The sequence below is a fragment of the Rattus norvegicus genome, chromosome 9 (genome assembly GCF_036323735.1).
Source record: "Rattus norvegicus strain BN/NHsdMcwi chromosome 9, GRCr8, whole genome shotgun sequence".
In the NCBI taxonomy this organism is placed as follows: domain Eukaryota; kingdom Metazoa; phylum Chordata; class Mammalia; order Rodentia; family Muridae; genus Rattus; species Rattus norvegicus.
Genome location: NC_086027.1, coordinates 63,049,399 through 63,067,587, shown reverse-complemented (window position 1 = coordinate 63,067,587; position 18,189 = coordinate 63,049,399). Strand labels below are relative to the sequence as shown.

The following is an 18,189-nucleotide window of genomic DNA, read 5'->3' as shown; positions in this document are numbered from 1 at the left end:
ATCGTAGCTGCACAAATTTGCAGTCCTCAAAGTTGAGTGGTCATTCTCCTTTACCCGCAGGCCCTCCACCATTTGTTGTCAGTGGTTTTGTTGATAGTTGCCGTTCTGAATTGGGGAAGATGGAATCTCAAAGATGTTTTGATTGGCATTTCCCTAATTGCTAGGGAGTATGAGCACTGTGTCAGATAGTTCTTAGCCATTTTTGTCCTCGTTTCAGAATGCTTTATTTGGGTCCCCGGTTCGTTTTTAAAATGGGTCATTTGTTTTTTACTCTTTGTTTTTGTGTGTATGTTCTTTGTATATAAAGGATATTAATCCTCTGTCTGATATACAGCTGGCAAAGATTCTTCCCCATTCTGTGGGCTTTTTTTCTTTTACCTGGTTGGTTGCTTATTTGGCTGTTTTTAGTTTTATGAAGTCTTGTTAGTCATTGGCATTAATTCCTTGACATATGCAGCCCTGTTCTGACACCTGTGTCATGTAGGCTCTGTCTATGTTTCCTTCTGTCCATCGCAATGGCTTGGGTTTCATATTAATCCATTTGAACTAGTGTTTATGCAAAGCATTAGATTCGAGTCTGATTTCATTCATTTGGGCAGACATCCAGTATCCTAGCGCCATTTGTTAAAGGTGCATCCTTTTCCATAGCACGTGTTCCTGGCACCTTTGTCAAATGCTAAGTGGCTGAAGTGTGTACTCATGTTTGGGTCTTTGGTTTTGTTTTGTTGGGTTACATGACAGTTTTGCTCTAGCACTAAATTGTATTGAATTACTGTAGCTCTAGAACATATCTTAATATGTGGATTGCTAATTCCTCCCATTATGTTTTTGCTCAGGATTGCGTTGGGTGTCTAGTCTTTGGTGGTTCCATGTACAGACAGAATTTCTTTTTGTTTGTTTTCATGTCTGTATGAGTGTTTGCATGAGTTTGTGTGCATACATACATGCAGTACCCACTGAGGCCAGAATAAGGTCTCAGATCCACTGGAAACCAGAATTGCTGATGGTTGGAAGCCACCATGTGGGTGCCAGGTATTGAACTCAAGTCCTCTGCAAGTGCAGTCAGTGCTCCTAACCACTGAGCCACCTCTCCAGCCCCCAAGACAGAGCTTCTTTTCTTTTCTTTTTTTTTCTTTCTTTTCTATTTTTCGGAGCTGGGAACCGAACCCAGGGCCTTGTGCTTGCTAGGCAAGCACTCTACCACTGAGCTAAATCCCCAACCCCAAGACAGAGCTTCTTAACCTCCCCCATTTTATTTTCTTCAGGCACTGAGGAAAGAAAGGATGTGATCACTTGAATTTCTCTGTCCATGATGAACCCTGAGACATCACTCTAGAAGAAAAACACTAAGGATGAGAGATCAGAATAATGGAGCTAGGACTGGCACTCCAAAGTTCATGTTGTATGTGGAAGATATACGCCCCCCCTCTGTCTGAATCATCAATATAAGGTTTATGTGTATTTATAGTCATCCCTCCGGCCCTAAGCTAAAAGCTCCAGTAGATGGATGAGAAAGAAACACGGTGGGGTTAAACAACCACGTTCAAAGGAGGAATGAAGAAGAGTTTGGTTTCAGTAGTTACCTCGTAGAATGCTTTGGAACATTTAATATTAAATATACTGGAGCTTCTGAGCAAGGAACTAAGTGCAGGGATCCAGTGCTCATTAAGTCCCAGCAAGGTTGTGCACATTTTTTTTCCCCAGCAATGTGGGCAGAGACAGACTGTTCCTGGGGGCTTTCAGTCCAGCCATGCCAGCCAAATGAGTGAGCTCCAGGTTCAGTAAAAATGTCTATCTGGAAATGTGAGGAGGACATGCAATATTGACATGTGACTTCTACACGCACACTGGTAAATGAGTTCACCTACATATACAAGTGCATACACATGCACAGAACCACTCCTCAACCCGTGTCGATTGAGTAACTGTAAGCCACTCAGAACGCTTCAGAAGACTTGCTGGATGCTATCATGATGGGAAGAAGGTGTGAGTAAATAGCCCTTGAAAATACACAAGAGTTTATTGGCCCTTTTAGGTGGAGAAATGATACATTTTGGAGCAAGTTAAGAGAATAGCAGAAGAAACACAAGATTAGGGTGGGAAAAGATGCAGTGCAGACTCAATCACAAGTTTAATGCCATTATAGATGAAGAGGAAAATACACAATCAAATTTTGTTGTGGTTGTTTCTTGTTTCTTTTGTTTTGGTTTTGGTTTGGTTTTTGACACATTTTTTTTTTGCCCAGTGTCCTTGAACTCCTAGGCTCTTGCCATCTTCCTTCCTGAGCCCTCTTAGAGGCCAAAGTTCCAGGCATGTGCCACTGCACAGGGATTGATAACAGATTCTTTTGATGGCTGTTAAGTAGATGTTCTGAGAACCTGGGTTTCATAACAATAGCACACATAGCAGAAATAGCTTTAGCTCTCTCTACTTCTGGCTAAGAAACCACCACACCCCTTCAGCTGTGTCCCGAGAAGCTAGACTGTCTCCTAGCAACTTCTAGCTTTATTTATGGAACAGAGAGATGGTCTCTATAGAAATAAGTCCCAAAGGAGAAGGGATTTAATGGAACATCTAACTGGTGACGTGTGGCTTATTGGCACAGACTGCATTTTAATTGTGTTTCTCTTGGCTTACATTTTCTTCCAGTGAGTGAAGTTTGGTTTGGTTTTTAATGATGTTTGCCAGTGTACAGTTTACTCCAGATGAACTTTAAGTAGTATCAATCCAGAGGCATAACATACACCTGGATCAGAACAATAAATGTCTTAGAGGTGTGTTAGGTAGTAAATAGGTTCTAATGGAAATACAAAGAAAATATAAGATGAAATATCCAAGCATTGTTTTAGAAACTTTGAGTGTGAACACAGTACTCAAAATACAGGGTAACTATACTTCCTTTCCAGAAAATCTCACACATACCCTGAGATTTCCACACATGATTTCCTTGCAAGATGGTTCTCAGAAATCATTGAGCTTATGATTTATTGCTGTTATATAAAATTTGAACTGATCCCTTACAAATTTGATCGTATTACTCAGTGTTTTCTCCTGATCTCATAAAGTAAAAGGCACAAATACAAAGACAGGGTACTCAACTGTCACCTCCTGCCATGACAGAATGCCTGACAAGAAGCCACTTTAAAGAAGCTACTCTGGCTTCCATTTCTGGGGGACACATTCCCCATGGTGAGTGAGGGAGGAAGGTTTCTTGTCATTTAACATACAACAGAAACTTTGATCTTGTAAGTTCCCCTCACCCCCTCCGAGTGTTCAAGAGGTCTAATTTGTCATCTCTCATTTGTGGGCAACTTTAGGTACCTTAGAAAATAGGAAAGTGTGCATTGTGAATGTGTACTGTGCTGTAAACTGGTGCTGCCCAGCCTGCACTGTCACTGACCTTGATTAGAGTGGGCACCTTCTCCAGCTTGTGAGTCAGTCACCTCCATTGAAAAATCACCTGAGGCAAATTAGGAGCTTAATGATGTGTCTCTGTTTATGGCTCAATTTTCTTCTGTTAATATGGACCAGAAATAAGTAATTGACCGCTCTTTTACTGGACTGGTTGAAGTGGTATGTATGCACTGATTATATCTTCAAAGACAACTGTATTTGGACTGTTATTCTCCAAAAAGTTTTACAGTTGATTGTAGGCATATTCTTGGCTGTTTTATTGGGTTCTTATATCTACCACCCTTATTCCCCCCTAATTCCTTCCAACCCCCAACACTAGGTAGCAGAGAAAGAGGAAGAAGGTGATAGTGACCTTTTCAGACGACTTCCTGATGATTAGGGGCATCCAGTTCCTTGGGGCAATGTTGACCTTCATAGTCAAGATATCCAATTTCTTCTTCTAGTCTCTTTGCTCACAACCACTTGACAAACCACAGCCACAGGGAGAGCAGTAGCCCCTCTTGGGGCTCTCACATTTCTACCCTCTCAAGAGTTCACCAAAACCCAAACTATCTGCAGCTGTGAACCCCTCCTAGAGCAGGAGACAAGTCACTTAGCAGCTGTGGACAAGCTGAAGCAGCCTCATACACCACATGTTGGATTAAAACAATATTGTAATCAACATAACAAGAAACCAAAATTCTCACTGTAGTTCATGTGTTATGACACTGTTCATATTTCTTCGCATTTGATTAGTAAATGAGCTAAGATTACAATAGTGAGCCAACACTACATCTTTTGTTAGAGCATTAAGATCCTAAAGTTTAAGGTAATGTCTTAGAAACTATAAATAGAGACTGGCATGGTGTTGTCTTACAGCTTGTTGGTGGTCATCCAGGTAACTCAAGTGTCTGTGTATAAATTTCATGTTCTTTCTGTACGTGGAAATGAGGTCACACATTGTTCACTAGTCATTTTTTCATTACCTTCTTGATAGCTTTGGAAGGTTGGCTTACCAGCTATCCACATTTTTAAGTCATATGACCAACTAAAGATCTGAATGGATGTTCATCAAAAGAAGGCACCTAAGTGACAACAAGACTATGAAAAAATACTCAACACACCAGTCATCGAGAAAGTGCAAGTCACCACTTTCTACCATGGCCTCGTACTAAGCAATGGTGTTAGGGAGAGCTTTACTGTGTTAGGTATTTTTCCCTGTAACAGGCACTAACTGTTAAGAAATGACCTTTGGGGGCTGGAGAGATGACTCAGCGGTTAAGAGCATTGACTGTTCTTCCAGAGGTCCTGAGTTCAATTTTCAGCAACTTCATGTTGGCTCACAACCATCTTTAATGGGATCTGATGCCCTCTTCTGGTGTGTCTGAAGACAGTGCCAGTGTACTCACATACATAAAAAAATCTTAAAAAACAGAACAAAACAAAAACATTTTTTAAAAAAAGAAATGGCTTTTGCTTGTCAAATATGAGAAACATGACAAACAGTACACTTTAGGACAGTCTGACATTATCAGTAGCTGAGAAGCTGTGACAAGCGTAGACTTGTAACTGTTAGGAGTAGGTAGTTGAATGACCTAGAACCGACTACTTAACCTTTCAAACCTCACACTCCTATTTTAGTAAAAATGACTAAGAAGTGTACCGTATCAATGAGATGAGAGGCTGCATTGGTCAGTCAGGACCCTGGTTTTAATGATCATAAACTGTCATTATGAACGATTATGATAACATGAACTATTTTTATTGGTGGCCTGAAGCGTAGGTTGTAGAATGAATCCACAAGAAGGGAGAAAGTAGCATACTGGGCCACATTGTTACAGACAATAAAATCTGTTTCTTTGAAACCTAGCTCTAGAACTAATATCAGCATTTAAATGAGTGTTCAACAGGAGTGGAGCTCATGCCTTCAGTCCCAACACTGGGAATGCAGAGGCAGGCAGATCTCTGTGAGTTCAAAGCCAATTCTTGACTGGCCTGGAACTATGTAGTCAGGTCTACCTAGAAAGACCCTGTCTTGAAGGGAAAAAAAAGATCAATAATAGAATATTTAAAATATTCAATATTATGTAGTCTCTAAATATTCTTGCCATGATGATAAAAAGCTGAATTAATCTGAAATTCAATAAAATGGAACAAGGAATTAATGTATTAGTGATCTACTTTCCAGAATAGCAATTAAATATAGTTGAGTGCCTGTTTGTATGCACTTTTGATGTTTTTCTAGGATTAAAGAAAAGTTGTTATGATTCATATCCTAGAATTTTAAAAATGATACTAGAGGGAAAGAGCATTGAATATGAAATTTAAAAAGATAGCTTATCTAAACCACTTTTTGTAACCTGCTTGTATTATTCAAATTAAGTAAGGTTATGCTTTAGTAACTAACTGAGCCTGACTCCTCGGTGGTTGAATACAGCGGAAGTCTGTGCTTCAGTACTGCTCCGTGCTCAGAGTCTCCGTGTGGCAGAGGCTTTTCGTGCTGTCTCACAGGGACTTAGGCTCACCATGTTCTTTCCATTTTCACCATGGTGTTGGATCCTAAAGCTTACAGTCTTGCTGCTGTGGCATCTCAAACACAGCCCTCTGGGGAGCAGCCAGGGGACAAAGCAGAGACTCTCACTCTAGCTCTCAAATTCTTTGGCACCAAGAATATGCATTTCCTTTCTGTCAAGGTCCTTGTTCAAGCGCTGTTAGCACGATGTTGCCTAGCTGCCAGGGAACTGGGAAATGTGAGGAGTTTGACTCCTTGGCCAGTCGTCAGTGTCTCTGCTCTAGTAAGTTAGGTGTGCCATGCTGAAAGTGTGTCTGGCTGTTTACTTTGTTCCAAAGCCTAAGATATTGTGCTGATTTGTATGAGGATGAACCCCATAGGCCCAAATATGTGGATACTTAGTCCCTGGTTGATAGAACAGTTTAGGATGAATTGGGAGATGTGGCCTTGTTGGTTCGAGAAGGTGTGTCACTTGGGGTGAGCTTTGAGGTCTCAAAAGACTTGCCATTCCCAGTATGCACTCCGCTTATGGATCAAACGTGAGCTCTCAGCTGTCCCTGCTCCTGTGCCCTTTTTTTTTTTTTTTTGGTTCTTTTTTTCGGAGCTGGGGACCGAACCCAGGGCCTTGCGCTTCCTAGACAAGCGCTCTACCACTGAGCTAAATCCCCAACCCTCCTGTGCCTTTGATACTCCATCGTGGACTTTTAATGCTGTGAAACCATAAGCCAAATTAAACGCATTCTTTTGTACGTTGCCGTGATCATGGTGTTTTATCACAGTAATAAAAAGTAACTAAGATGTAACAAACTATCCATGTATGGTCACTGTGAGAAGAGATGCTTGGAATTGGAGAGTATCGCCCTGCTGCAGGTGCCCAGAGATGCCCTGTGTAGGCATTTCCAGGGCAGTACCAATGGCAGCCTCACTGTGTAGACAAAGTAGCCCTTCGCAGAATCAGACCTCACAGCGTGTCATTGGTACCATGCCATTCTAGTTTAATCCTGTTGGTGATTTTCCTTTACAGCTTTGACATGTGTGATGGAGTTAACAAAGCAGCAGTGAGTCAGTATTTCCAAATGCCTCTTAGTTTTTCAGAACCCGAGATCTTTTCAATCCAGTCACTTCCCTCCCCATTTGCTCCTTCTTTATTGTCAACAACACTTAATTCTGTGCAGAAAGTATCTTCTGCCTCACTGAGGGTGATGACAGTGGTGACGATGATGATGGTGGTGGTGGTGCTGTCTTCATGGTTAGGATTATCCCAGTTATATCATCTATGTTGCAAACTTGAACAAAACATTGGCTCACAACAGACTATTTAATAAGCAAATACTTGGAAGATTTAAAAATATAACACTTTCCCCAAAACCAAAAAACTTACAAACGAAAAAAAGCCTCAAACAAACAAAATTCGACCTAGTAGAATACCTTTAATTTCCTATAGCAGAAATTATATTGTAAAATAAAATTTCAGAAATATATAGGAGGTATTTAATTGAAATCAAATTTTAATTTCTGTTGATTCAACAAAAACTACTGTACACCGTTTAATGTTAGTTTTGAAAAAGGTTGTTATTCAAACCTATTTGCTCTGGTGTGTGTGTGTGTGTGTGTGTGTGTGTGTGTGTGTGTGTGTGATCTCTGTTGGGCTCTCAGGCTGTTTTATCTTTAATTTTGCGCCCTCCGTTTGGTGACGTCAAACCTTAGGATAGCCATGTGCAGGCAATTGCTGTGATGTGTAGAGCTGTGCTCACCACTGACGTTTTAAAGGTGAAGGATGGGGTGAACTCGCACATGGCCCACGAGAACTGTTGGTGTGAGAAAGGTCATAGGTGAACACATGCCAGGCTGGGTGGAGCTTTCTGAATGTCATGTGACGAGTACTCCCAAGCTAACAAAAGTTTGTCAAAACTTTGTGTTAAGATTGCTCCAGGACATCACAGGCGCTAAGCAACACAGTAGCTTAGGTTTGCTGTTTATCTGAGATTCTTCCTGCCTAGGAAGTTTCTCTCAAATGAAAGGAAACTGTGTTATTTAAGGAAGTTGGAGGCTGATAAGGAAGTACTTTTTTTTTTTTTAGGTTATTTGGAGTCATTAAATACTCTATTATCACTGTGCTCAAGTTTATCTTATTGATTTTATTGATTTTTTTGAGTCTCTCTTCTGCCCCCCTCCCTTCCTCTCTTACCCCCTCTCCCCCTTCCCCTGGCTCTCTGGCCTGGAGCTTGATTTGCAGAGAAGGTGGGTGGGATAGGACTGAGGGCCTCTAGTGCTGAAATTCCATTCCATAGCACCATTCCTGGCTTGAAGTTTATTTTAAAATCCAGAGTCTTAGAGTTTCTAGATTTAAAAAGAAATTTGGGTTGCCTCACCCTGCCCCAACTTGACTGTTACAAATGAAATGGAGACCTCCACAGGTTAAGGAATGTGCCTAGGTTTTTTAGTAAACTAAGGAAGAAGAAGAAGAAAAAAAAAAAAAAAAGCCTAGCATCTGCCTTCAGAATGTCCTTCAGAGCAGGGAGGCTCCTCCGTGACCTCGAGCTGCTTCCTGCAGGTGACTTTTAGTGCAGCCAAAACTTTCCCTGGAAAACCTCTTTGGAAGGCAGAGAGCTTCAAGGCTAGGCTCTCTTCCAGAGAAGCTGAGGTGTGCTCAGTGGCTGGGTGCCTTACAGTGAAACAAAAAATGGAAGCTCTTCCAGGACCCCTAGGATGCTTTAACAACCTCAGAGTCCTGGATACCTCTTGGTGCATGGTGCAGAGCAACTGGGGCTCCCTGCTGGCAGCAGCCCTGTCTGTACCTGAGGAGCCTGTGCCCACTCACCTTTGAAGATTTCAGGGAATAAGAAGATTTGGTTCCTTAAACTAGGACTCATCAATTTTATTTACTTTATTTCATTAAATTATTGTTGTTATTATTTTACTAATTTTTATAGTACAACTTAAAATGTACTTGGTGTGCATTGCTAGTCTATCTGACAGAAATGTCAGTGAAAGGGTTTTCTTACATTATTTTTATGTGATTTTATTATTAAATATGCAGAATTAACATATCTTTACATTGTAATACAGCACCAGTCTCTGTATTGTATTTTATACTTTCTCTGCCTCCCTCCCTCCCTCCCTCTCTCTCTCCCTCTCTCTCTCTCCTTCTCTCTCTCTCTCTCCCTCTCTCTCTCTCCCTTCCTCCCTCCCTCCCTCCCTCCCTCTCTCTCCCCCCCCACCGTGTGTGTGTGTGTGTGTGTGTGTGTGTGGGTGTACATGCACCGAGGAGTGTGTACATATATGTATGGAGATTCTGTGAGTGTGTGTGTGTGTGTGCACACACAGAGGAGTGTGTACATGTATGTATGGAGTCGGTAGGGGATGTTTGGTTTCTTAGTTTCCTCACCTTTTTTCCTGGGACAGGGTCTTTCTCTGAACACAAAGCTTGCCAATTCAGCCATCTTAGCCAACCCACATGCTCCAGAGCCCCACCCCTTGGAGTGCTCGGGTTACTGGTGTACAACGCTGAACACAGCTTTTTCACATGGGTCCTGCGATCCAGCCCCAGTCCTCAAGCTTATAAGGCTAGCAGTCAGCTACACCCTGCCTCCATCCTTCCTTACACTGTGACTGACAGGCAGTGTCTGCTTATATGAGCTGTGGGCATAGAAAAGGCTGAGATATATGAAGACTTACACAGAACAGAAGTTTCTTTGCATAAAAATGTAAACCTCTCCCTTTAACCTAACTGACCTAGTTTACTATTTTCTGAAGTAACCATTCCCAAAAGTATCCATGAGGTGAACTGTTTTCAAGAAAATTTCTTTACCATCACAGCTAACAAAAGAAGATAATGAAATTAATGATAGTTTTATATATGGACTATATATATATATATATATATATATATATATATATATATATGCTGTACACATCATTCTTAGGTACGTGTGTTAGAACCCCATCCATACTGTTTACCAAAACACTTGCACTGGTCAGTGACTCTGGAAGGCGCCTCCCTGTGGCCCCTGGGGCTGTTTCCTGCCCTTGCTTTGTGCTGCTCTTCCCTGTCTGTGACACTATCCTAGACCCCTGTTTCCTGGCCAGTTCTTTCCTCTCTCTTACTTTACTTATTTTTCTCCCTTGGCTATACTGGCCTCTGTGCACTTTCTTCCCCTAACCCACTGCTTCCTTCAGACTTAGTAGTGAGCCAGTTGATCTCAACACTGTTGACTGAGTGGAGTCCTCTCTCCACATTAGGGGGAGCCAGCTTCCTAAATCCCTCAGGATCACCCGGCTCTGTGCTCTCTGCCCTCTCTGAGCTTGAAGTCAGCTGCCCTGGGAGCATTTAGACTGCAGAAAGCCCAAAGCATCAAACGCTTCCCTTTGGCTCCTCCACCAGACAGCCAGAAGGCCAGCTCTCACTCCCAGGGGCTTTGGTAGGCCAATAGGACTACTCATACCTCACACTCATTTGCTCCAAATAAATTGATTGAGCTCACAAAGCAGTTCTTGATTTCTCTGTTTCATTAGTAAAAAAATAAATAAATAAAAATTTAAAAAATGGCATATTCTAGTCACTGGAGCTGAAAACCTTGCCTGTATTTTGACTCATACCCCACTTTTATCCTGTTCAGCTTGTCCATTGCTGAAGGATGTAAAGGTTCAGCTGGATGTTTTTCTCCACACTGTCTCTTTAATTCTTACTGTTGAGTTGTTCGTTGTGGGCTACCGAAGTGATCTTCTTGGCTTAACACCTCTGGTTCAATCAATGTCTCCTGTCACTGGAAAATATTGAACTAAAATATATTTTTATTTGGATATTAAGCTGAATGATTTATGTATCTTACCTCATTGAACTCTTAAAGCAACTGTATGGAGTGTTTTTCCAAGTATGGTTATCAGGGACTTAACCACAAAGCAACACATCTAGCCCTTCCCTGAATCAGTTGCTGTGGCCAAGAGAATGGCAATATGCAAATTATCCTCTGAGCCTTCAGGTTTTGGTTGGGTTGAGAGACATGAACCAAGTTGCTGAGAATGGGTGGCATAGATACTGCAGAACGCCACAGATTTCTACTTAATGTAGTTCTTATCTGCTCTATTTCATGGCTGGATAAATACACAGATCAAGGTTTTAGCTAATGTCCCCAAGTTATTAAACTAGGCTTCCCGCAGTTTGAAGGCGAAATGTACTGACATTTTCTTCTTTTATCCTACATTCCCAGTTTATAAGTAGAGGCTAGTGGTACATTGTTTAGCCTGCCATCGCTTTCTGTCTTGACGCTGGCCAGTTGCTTATCCTTCACTGATAGCATTATCGATGAAGCAGGAAGAAACTATTATCTGTCCTCAGTAGAACTTCCGTGACTGGGATGTTACAGGAATGGAGCTTGGGTGTGGGTTCAGCCTTAAGTCAGAGCTAAAGTTGAGCCAGTCATAGCTGAGTAAACTGGGATACAGAAAGGTGCTGCCGGGAAAGTGCACTGTTTTTCTGGTCTGTTGCTTCTAAGTGGAGCTGACCAACATCTGTGCTCAAGTCCCCTGGAGAGAACCACTTTTGAAGAAGCGTCCATGTGGCATCTTGCTTTGAACTATTTATGGGGAAGCAAAGCATTCCACTCAAAAGCAGCCAAGAACAGAAAGTTAGGGGGCTGGTCACCTAGGAGCTCTTGGATGACATTTTATTAGTGGAGACACCTGAGCATTCAGAGAAACCACAGAGCATGGAGCATGGCCAGCAAGCGCTGAGGGCAGGACCCCAGCCCAGTCCTGGGCATGAAGCTCAGGGAGGTTGAAATGAGGTCACTCTTCCCTAAGAATGATGTTGGCATTCCCATCGGGGCCAGCACTGAGTCAGGCTAAGAAAAGGGAGGCGTGAGGAGGTGAGCTGAGCAACTGTGCAAAACCTCGAGAGAATCCAGGGCGCAACAAACTAGGCTGTGGAAAAGACCAGGGAGGAAGGGGTTACGTCTTTTGCTTTCAGTTTATCCATGATGCTATTTATGCCTTTGTATTTAGAGAACTCTTTCAAAAACATTGTCGTTCTCATGACAACTACAAACATAATTGATGGTGGAACCAGAGCAGAAGTCAGATGGGTTAAACCGCTTATCCCAGGACGATAGGTGGGGACAATTTAGGCCAGTTGTCTCCTATGTCCTAAGTCAGAAGGGTCTTTCTAGTGAACTGCTTTTTGTAGTGAATCAAGATGGATGAGAGGATGGTTTCAGGTGATTTATGAGCAACCTTTCAGAATTTCACTGTACTGTAGTTATTTTTAAGGTTGTCTTCTGTTGACCAAGGATTCTGGTTTCCTTTAGACCTACATCAATTTGTATACGTAAAAAAATGGTAAAAATTTTAAAGCCTCAAATAAACAGTGGTAGCATGATTCTGTGGGACTGCACAGGTAATACTGGGTGGAACTTAGAGCTTATAATTTGAGTACATGTGTAAATGTTGCTCTTGATGTGGCCCACGGCTAAGTCCTGACCTCACAGTTAGATGGTAAACCAAGTGTTCTTATAGTTCTTGAGGAATGAGTTGATCTGTGTCTCTTCCCCGAGCAATGATTCTATGTGGCCTTATTTGGGGATGGGGTTTTTATGGGGAGTAATTAAGTTGAAGTAAGGCCGTCAGGATAGGCCTTCATCCACTGGGTGGTGTCTCTGGAAGATGTGTGTGTGAGTGTGTGTGTGTGTGTGTGTGTGTGTGTGTGTGTGTATGTGTGTGTGTGTGTGTGTATGTACACGCATATAAAGGGTCATTTGTAATCAGAAGAGAAAGGCTACTAGCTGAACCTTCTCACAACCCTCAGAAGCAAACAGCCCTCCCAACACCATTATTTTTCATTTCCAACATCTAGAGTTATTAAAAAAATACATTTCTGTAGCACATGCTACCCAATTTGTACTAGCATTGTGTTTCTTTTTTTTTTTTTTTTTTTTTTGGTTCTTTTTTTCGGAGCTGGGGACTGAACCCAGGGCCTTGCGCTTCCTAGGTAAGCGCTCTACCACTGAGCTAAATCCCCAGCCCCTCGTTGTGTTTCTTTTTAACCCAGTTTGTGGTATTTTATTTTCACAGATCTCACAAGCTAACACATTTTTCTTAAAAAACCGGGACCCTGGGACTGGGGAGTTTGACTCAGTATTCAAGAGCATTTGCTGCTCTTAAATCTGACCTGCATTTAGTTTGCAGCACCCACATCAGAGCTCACAACCACTTGTAAGCTCCAGTTCCAGGGAACCCAGTGTCTTCTTCTGGGCTTTATGGGTACCTACACACATGTGGTACACATAAACTCAGGCACATGCCCATACACATACAGTAAAAAGAAATGTTTTTAAAAACTGGGAACATACTGCCCAATACACCACCTCCTTTTCCTTCTTCTTTTGAGGTTACCTCCTTTCCATGGGTATCCTTGAGTCTCTCCTCCATGACCCTCTAGGCATTGAGGTCACATTGAATAAATAGCATTATCTTCTTCCAGTGTGTTTTTCATCAAAGCATTATGAATTTCAAATTAAATGTGCCTCCTCCTGAGCTAAAAGGCTTTCCCTGCCTGCCAGTCCTCCTCCTCTACCTCAGTCTTCTTGTCTGCACTACTGCTCACCTGAGGTGCATCCTGCCACATCTCCTTTTGTGAGCAGTTCTCTAGATTCTGGATTACATCACCCTGTGTCATACCAAGGCCATCCTCCCCTCCACACGGCCTTTGTGTGGAGCCAGGACTGTCTTCTGAGTCTCAGGTTCTCTGAATTTTCACCACACTTCTTCTGACCCCAACAGAATCATCACCCTTTAGAAGTGGTAATGTCCTATAAAACAGAGGAGCCCTGCTGGAATTCGGCACAGAATCTGACCCCCAGTCAGAGGGAGAAGCGGCTGCTGCTGCAGCTGAACTGTTACCCTGCATGGTGTCTGGAGCTCAATCTGTCTGTCTGGTTGGATTGTTGTCAGCATCTGATGTTGTCAGTCTTTGTGAATAGTTCCCCACTGCTGAGAGTACAGAATCTTGTAATCATGCTTGGATTCCCAGTGCCTAGTTTCCAATGCAAATTCAATAAAGATTCCTTACTTCCATAAGGATTTAAATGTCCTCCGCTACAATCTAACATGTACCTGAATGTTCTTCCAGTCTCTAGATTCCCACTCTGGTTAGTTCTGGACAGTATTTCCATGCCTGTGCGGATCCTTTTCTTAGGGAGCTGTAAGATTGTTTGGAATGACTTCATCAACAATATGGTTAGATATAACAAATTGACACAAATATTTCCTTTTTCCACATATGTTCTCTCTGTCTCTGTCTGTCTCTGTCTCTGTCTCTGTCTCTGTCTCTCTCTCTCTCTCTCTCTCTCTCTCTCTCTGTGTGTGTGTGTGTGTGTGTGTGTGTGTACAGTGTATAAGTGTATGTGCACATGCCCATGCTCTCCCGAGTGTGTGGAACTCAGAGGACAGCTTACAGGAGTTGGGCCTCTCCTTCAACAATGGAAATTTAACTCAGGTCATCAGGCTTGGGGCAAGTATCCTTGCCCTATGAGCTAATTCACCCCAGTTTCTAACTTAGTTTTAGAGACAGGGTCTCTTACTCAACCTAGAGCTAGACTAGACAGGCTGGCCAGCAAGCCCCAAGGATCCACCTATCTCCATGCCCCAGTGCTGAGAGTATAGGTTGCATGTGTCATGCCTGGCTTTTTCACATGTGTGCCAGTGATCTGAACTTTGCCCTCGTGCCTGTATACATAAGCCCTTTTTGCTGTGATCTCTTAAAAAAATTATTTCTGTGAGTGAAATTAAGTACGTGTCATTTCTAGAATCCATGTTAAATAAGGTTCTTAGTCTGTTTGTCAAGTTCCGTTCCCTATGACTGACATTAATAAATAGATCTGCTGTGTGTGATGTGGAATTTCTCATCATTTTCAGTTTATTATATTCAGATATACCGTTGCCCTTTACTAACTCCATCCTCTCCAGGTATGATAGCTTCATTCTTTTCTCTGAAGAACAAGGGGAGGAACAGTGACATTTATAAACCTGAGGGGTGAGAAAGATCCTATGCCCAGGATAAGTCTGAGTCCAACTAAGATCAAGGCAAACAAGGCCATGTTAGAGAAAAGGGCCAGGATTTCCTTTCATCCATCATCAAGCCCTGTGGGGCCACTGCCTTCCTACTTTATAGTCTGGATCCTCATTACTCAAAAGGCTATTTTGAGGGGCCATTTGCTCCTCTGGGAGAAACATTTGATTAAAAGTTAATTACTGTCCACACTGAAGTCTCAGGCCAATGAACTCCAAACTCTACCAAACCAGAGGACTGACTTAAGCAGATATTTTGTGGTTATTGTGCCACTTTTGTGAACAATATCCAGCCTTTACCTACAAGGAATTTGTGTAATACTGACCTAGGATGGTGCCTCTGGACCAACACTGCCTCTGGGGCTAAGGCATGAGAGTCTGTCACGGCTTCTTCCATTTTGCTCCTTTGTGGCCTATTACAACAGACAGGGTCTCTGCAGGGGCTAAAGGATATCCTTGAGTGAACTGGTGGCTTTCTTGGATGTGTCTCAAAAGCTAAGAAATCTCAGAACATCAGGACTGTCCAGGCTTGAGGAAGATTGGAGGGCCAAGTGCATCAGGCTGACATAGAACCAAACTGGTCAAGGAAGTAGAGTGGGGAGAAATCTGAGTCACACCACGAGACAGAAAGATCTAATTTGTAAATCCTAAACACATCCTTGAGATTGTTCAAATTATTACATTTTATTTCATAAGAGACAGGCTCACAATCTTGCTTCCATTTCCACGGCCAATTAGTAAAAGCATCAGGGCTAAATCTCAAGATTGAGAGTTATAAACCTTTCCTTTGCTCTCTCGAGGTACAGCCTAGACTGTTTTCTGCAGAGCTTCCTAGCCAAGCATGCTTTAATGGTGGATTGTCGAGGAATTGATTAATTCTTTAAAACAAAACATCTAAGTTGCATGCACATTGCAACAGGCAGCTCAGCTCTAAACCATCCCTTTATTATGTGGATTCAGACTTTACCCTGGAGCCTAATAGCATTTAGAGGAAATCAATATAGCATTGTTAGCCAACTATGGGCACCAAGTGCTTACATTGAAAATTACTAAAATGTTGAGCTTAGGCTAGCGTGAGGCCTGAAACACATGGCGTGGCTTGACTTCTAAAGAAAGCCTGTACACTTTAGGAAAGGCCAGCAGTGCAGTGAGGAAGTAGGGCAGCACACTTGATCTAAACCTGAGTAAAGGTCCAAATGAAGCTTCTTATACACAGTCAGCTACATAATTAAGCTGGGAGAAAAATATGTTCCTCTTCCTGCCTTCAAAGGACCTGAGGCCCTAGTTACAATTCTGTCCTTTTCTGTGTGCTTCCTCTGGGTGACAGGTTTTATAGGCATGGCTAGCTTATCTTCCCCACAGAGAGTGACGTTTCCAGAATGTTTTGGTTCATTTCCTTGAGAGCTTTTGAGCTTTAGATATTTTTCTTTTTTTCACTGACAAGAGATAGCTGTAAAACTTCAGGGAAGTGACTCAGTTTCCGAAAATAAATCATGCGAGTTGCTAAGGGCTTTATAATCAAGCCACACTGCAGAAATGAGCTGCAGACCATGAATGTCTCCGTGAGGACGTTTAAAAAGATGGCATCTTCAAGGTCTGAAGGTCTACTGTTACCGAGTCTCTTTCTTATTTGATGAATTTTTAATGACGGTCTCCTACGAGTCTTTCCCCCTCTTTCCTCTTTGAGATGCTAAGGGTTGAGGCCCAGATCTTGCCCGTGCTAGGCAAACCCTCTATCACTGAGCTATGCCCTTTGCCCCTGGAAGTCTTCAAATAGTATCTCTGTGTATGGTGTTCGTCTGAGAAGCTGATTCTTTTAACAGTTTTCCGGAACTTTAGCAGTGTGAGCATGCTTGTTAAGCGATATCTATTAAATACTTTCTGCTCACCACCGGTCACCAAATAAAGTACCAAAACTGGACTCAGGTCTTCATACTTAAATGGGAAGCATTTTCTTGACTGAGCCATCTCCATAACCAGACATGTAAAATGTTCACATGTCATCTTTAAATACCCAGAGCATGCAGGATCTCTGTGAAAGGTTTATTTTTACTTACCTGGTATTTCGAAATTCTTGGTCAACAGCATACCTGATACATGGGATTAGAAGTAAGGTTGTTAAAGACCAACTGCTCAGACAGTGTGACAAGAGAACTTTGGTTTTTCTAATATACAATTTGTAATGATGCAAATTATCTTCCTTTCTCTATCAAAGTAAACAAGTGTTAACAATGGATTATGTATAGTAGACCTATCCTCAAAAATACTCCTTTTCGTCATTTGATTTGAGACATACCTTTCCTGCGTAGCCCAGACTGGCTTTGAACAGTCATCCCCGAGGCTCTTGAGTGCAGGGATGGCATTAGGGACTCTAATCACAGCACCTGGCTCGTAACTGTCCTTGAGAAGAACTTGTGTCCCACTGCACATACTTTTCTCGAAATTACTGTTGTTTTTACTTGGCCGCATCTCCAGCTGAATGGTAGCATCTTTAAAGCACTGGACATGATGATCCATCGTTTATTTAGCCACAGCGCTAGTGGTTATGAGGCTGGTTCCAACATTTGATAATGTACGCTCAGTAGCTTCTGCTTCTCTTTCATGATTTTCCTCTCCGTAACTTTTAGATACTCAGGTAAAACTGGGATTAAGACATTCAATCCCCCCCCAAAAAAACACCAAATATTTCATTATCAAAAAACCCAGTTCGTCATATATTTTAAATCACACATTGTTCTAAATCCAACAAATCTTGTCCCCTCCTCTCTTATTCTGGCTGGATGAGAGCCATCCCTTTGTTCAGTGTGCACAGTGTGTGCGTTACCTGTCCACTGGCCAGTTAGTGGCCGTTTGGGCTGTAGAGTTGACTTCAGCAGCTCCATGGTGCCTGTGTTCAGGCATTGTTAATTTACCTCATCTGGCCAAAAAGTGAAAGGTAACACAACCTAGGTGTGCTCTGAGAGGAAGCTGGAACTGCTTCCCTCAAGGACAGAGGCACACATATCATAAAACACGAGGAGAGGGGAAGGCTTGACCTGTATTGCCTTGTAATGGCATCTCTATTGTTATTCGAAACCATGACGTTTTTACTGTGCCTCAGTTCTAGATGAAGCTTTATTATGGGCATCATCTAGTGTAGTAATGTGTAGTTCCAGGTGTCCACTGGACTCTTAGAACGTCTCTTTCACTGATCTGAGGGAATGACCAAAGCACCCAGGGAA

The 18,189-nt window shown here is 42.3% G+C and overlaps 1 protein-coding gene across 5 annotated transcripts in view; it reads left to right on the top strand.

The window, feature by feature from the left end:
• Hecw2 (HECT, C2 and WW domain containing E3 ubiquitin protein ligase 2) overlaps positions 1-18,189 on the top strand; it is a 393,569-nt gene that overhangs the window by 179,885 nt on the left and 195,495 nt on the right. The window lies entirely within an intron of this gene.